This window comes from Notamacropus eugenii, chromosome 6, assembly GCF_028372415.1.
Source record: "Notamacropus eugenii isolate mMacEug1 chromosome 6, mMacEug1.pri_v2, whole genome shotgun sequence".
NCBI classification, from domain to species: Eukaryota; Metazoa; Chordata; class Mammalia; order Diprotodontia; family Macropodidae; genus Notamacropus; species Notamacropus eugenii.
The window spans coordinates 66972698-66977192 of NC_092877.1; the positions used below are offsets into that span (position 1 = coordinate 66972698).

Sequence of the window (4495 nt, forward strand, 5' to 3'; positions counted from 1 at the left end):
AGGAGGAAGGATCTGTGAGGTTGGGATGAAGAGAATGTTCTTTCCAAACTCTTATTTTGGATATATATAAAACCTATAGTCATATCTTCTTTTATTTTTGTATAGATGATCTTAAAATGGAAGAGACCTTAGAACACAGAACTCCCAATATTCCCTAGTCCTTGCCTTGCTAAGGTCTATTGCCTTCTTGGATTCCAAGACTCTTTTGAAATATAGCAGTTTTTATTGTGGAGATGAGTCTTCCTCTGTCTCTCCTGCCCTTTCCATAAGTCAAGAACTGTAGTGTATTTGGGGTCAAAGGACTTGGATTTGAATTGCAATTCTGTCATTATTTAACTCTGTGTCCTCATCTGTAAAATAGGATTATTGTAAGGAGAGGGTCTTGCAAACCTTAAAGAAGTATGTATGAAAATATCACTAGGAATAATGATGTTATCTGCAAGTTTGTTAGGATTCATATTCATATAAAACAGAGCTGTACTAGAAGGAATATAATCAAGCGATAAAGTAAGATTTTAATAACACATTAATTCAGTGCTTTAAATTTTAGGAAGCATTTTCCGCATAAGAATACAAGTATTATTATCCCAAGTATAATTATCCCCATTATTACCCCCATCCTTAGATGTGTTTGCTGATGGTGTGAAGAGATAATGGAAGAAATTCGGGTAGTCCATGTTGAAAAGAAATTCCGTAAGATGGTAAGTCTTCAACCTTTTCTTTCTTTCAGTTGGCATAGTCATGACAGCATTAAACCCTGGAACACTGTGGAGTTTCCTAATTCAGATCCATGATCATTCAGAAGGGCTTTGCCCAACTATCCATACTGGAAAAAAAGTACTGTCCAGACTATGCTGAGTAGTTGGACAGACAGCCCTATAGAGACACTTCACCAGTGTTTGCGTGCGTGCATGAGTGCGTGCATGTGTGTGTGTGTGTGTGTGTGTGTGTGTGTGTGTGTGTGTGTGTGTGTGTGTATCTTGGGCAGACTTTACAAATGAACAATGAGTGGGACCCAGAATTTAACAGGAAGAAGGAAAGCTAGATTGCCTTTGGGAAAATAACAAAATGATTTTGAACACTCCAATCTTCTCCCTGGAACAAAAACAATACCAATATTCTATCGGGGATAACATATGGCTATGAGTCATGGAACACAAAAACCTCCAAAGAATAAGCTTGAGGATTACCCAAAGGCTAAATGAAAGGTACATGATAGGTATGAGTATACATTAAAGAAAAGACATTATGAAGAGGCTCTCTAAAGATTCTTACTTCAGGAGCACATGTACTAAAACTGGAATGATAGAAAGTAGATTAACATGACCCCTGTGTAATGATGAAAACTCATGACATACTCCATATTTCTGGACTCAGCATGCAGATTAAGACATGTTTATTTTGGATAACCAGCATGGGAATTTGTTTTGTTTGACTAGGCATATTTGTGACAAGGTGTACATATTTTTTTTTCTTTTTCAATGGGGGATCAGGTTGGAGGGCATGGAGGAGAGAAGGAAGAAATAAGAATTTTTAGAGCACCTATGTGCCAAGTGGTATTAAATCATAGGAGGGAGAGATCACTTATAGCTGAGAGTTCAAGGAACACTTCATGGAGAAGGTGGTATCTGAGATGGGATTCCTCCTTGACAATTTCAAGACCATAATGTACCAATTACCCTGTTGGGCTAAAAATTAAAGTACATTCACAAATGAAGTGAAGGTCCCCCTTTACTATAATTGGAGGCAAAGTGAGTTTTACTTCTTTAAACTATGTCAGAATGAGGAGGGTATGGATGGATGGATGGTGGCCCATCAGGAAATAGTTGTCTGGGTGCCCTAGTGTGAATCATGCTTCTGCTTCACTCTATGAATTTTATGTTTCACTTAGCCCAGATTCAAGGAAGGCCATATTTCAGAATTACTTATCATCCGGCTGACGAGCTGACTAGCTTGCTATTAGAAACATGACCCTCCCCCCAAAGGAGTTTATATGTGTCACATTTTACGGTTCCTGAGTGTCTCAATGAAAATTAATTCCAACTCCATTCCTGACACTGAAGTATCTTCCATTTCTGGATAATTCAGCAAAAAGTGATCAGCCAATTCAATTGAAGAAACACTTATTTAACATCTGCTATAGGTAAGGTTTTATTCTCATACAAAAGTAGAAAGACAAAATTAAAAGCCACCTCTGCTCTCAAGAAACTTAAATCCTCCTATGGAATTTATCAAGGAAAAATCACCACCACTATTTCACATTTCCATGATGTTTTAAGTTTCACAAAGGGCTTCCCTCAAAACAAACTCCTGTAGGAATTTTGTTTCCATTTTCAAATTGAGGAAAATGAGGCCCAGAGGGGCAAGCAGGAACTAAACCATTATTTTTTTTTCATTTTCATACTCTGAGCCCTGAGCCATGTGACCTCCACATAATAGGCTCCTAACAAATGATCATGGAGTTTTAATTTCCTTTGCAGTTGAAAGCCACATGAACTGGTTGGCATGAACTTGAGCCTTAGTCAAAACTCAAGGAACCTTCTGGCCTTGGTTAATGGAGTCAAACTAGATGATCTCTAAGGCCTTTTTTTGCTGTAATGTTCTGTGAGATGTATGTGGCTTGATCATAGGCTCAACAAGAGAGTTTGGGGTAAGGTGGATTCTGGAGTCAGAGAAGGTAGTTGTCTTATCCCCATTTTACAAATGAGGAAACTCAGATTTAGAAACACTGTGATTGATCAAATAACTGTGGAAAGGTGCCATTTATTTGTACTCAATCCACATCCTAGATTTTTTCCCCTCACTTCAAGTGGTAGAAGATGCTCCAAGACTTTGGAAGAACTGCTTTAGTTGAACACCAGAAGCATTGAGTTGTCAGGATGACTAGAAGCCTGGAGTTACCAGGCTTCGATTTCTAGCCAAGGTGGTTGTGTAGCCAAGTTACTTTTCTCAGAAATAGTTCAGTGACTCACTTAGTTCTAGTGTTTTGTGATAATTGCCTTATATTTGTAAATCTCCAGAGTTGCAGAGTAAGGTTATAAGGCATTTGACTAGGGTGGATGGTACAACAGTAACACCACCCAAGACAACAATATGCACTTTATGTGCAACACTTTCTTCGTAGCCATTCTGGAAGTTTGGTGGTGCAACTATGATCGTCTTTATTTTATGGATGGGAAATTGAGGTTTGGGGAGGTTAAAGGATTTGCCCATGGTCACACAGTTAGCAATAAGATGAACAAAGACTTAAAACAGATTTCTGGTGTTGTGTATTCCACTTTTGCTGGTTGGTGTTCACTTGTTCAGTCATGTCTGACTGTAAGTGACCCCATGAACTTTCTGTCCGGGGGATTTTCTTGGCAAAGATACTGGATAGTGGCCAATTCCTTCTCTAGTGTGTCCTCATTTTACAGATGATGAACTAGGGCAAATAGAGGTGAAATTACTCGCCCACAGTTGCACAGCTAGTAAGTGTCTAAGGCCAGATTTGAACTCTGATCTTCCTGACTCTGAGTCTGGTGCTCTGTCCACTGTGCTGAATTCTTTCCACTATACCCTGCTACTGTTAAGGGGATAGGTTTTAAACAAAAGAAAAAAAAAAAAACCCACTGAACTTGGTGAAAGGTAAGAGGGAGGCGAGGAAAAAGGAACAATCAAAGGTGATTCTAAATTTTCTAGTTTAGAATAAAGGTGGGACCAGTGATAGGATAATAATAATAGTTATCATTTTATTTATTTTTTGAGAGGCAGTTGGGGTTAAGTGACTTGCCCAGAGTTGCACAGATAGTAAGTGTCTGAGGCTGGATTTGAATTCAGGTCCTCCTGACTTGACTCCAGGTGCTCTATGCACTGTGCCATGTAACTGCCCCAATAACCATTATTTTATGAAGCATTTTGAAATTTCCATATAGCCCTTTGCATACATCATATCTTTTGAGCCTCCTAAAATCTTTGTGAAGTAAGTAGTATAAATATCATTATCCCCATTTTATGGTTGAGGAGACAGAGGCTCAAAAACTGCGGTTCAGTTACTTACTCAAGATTGGATTAATATTAAATTGCAGTCAGAATTTTAACTCCTGTCTCCTGATCTGAAATTTAATGCCTTTTCTATTATATCTCAGCTGCCTCAGAAGAAGGAAATTGGGCAGAAAAGCTACTTTATACAAGAACATTTATATCACACTATTGAATAATTGTTCAGATTTCTGTCAGACTCTCAGTAGATCACGCTCATTTCAAAATTCACATCTGTATTTATGTGTGTAGTTATCCAGCTAGGCCTGCTTTCTTCCTTGTAAGCTAACTATGGTCTTGCTAGCAAAGTGCAGAGGGGATTAAGAATATAGTGAGCTGGGCATCACGGCACATCCTTGCTATGGGGATGGGAGGCCAGCAGACCTCTTGACTTGAGGAGTACCGAGCTGCAAGAGGGGTAATTCAGTTAAGTGCTTGCACTAACTTCAACATTGATATGTTGGGAGCTGGAAGCCTG

The 4495-nt window shown here is 38.8% G+C and overlaps 1 pseudogene; it reads left to right on the forward strand.

Moving 5' to 3' along the window:
* The first annotated feature begins 1271 nt into the window (after positions 1-1271).
* Positions 1272-1369, forward strand: LOC140512921 (U6 spliceosomal RNA; annotated as a pseudogene).
* Positions 1370-4495: the final 3126 nt, after the last annotated feature.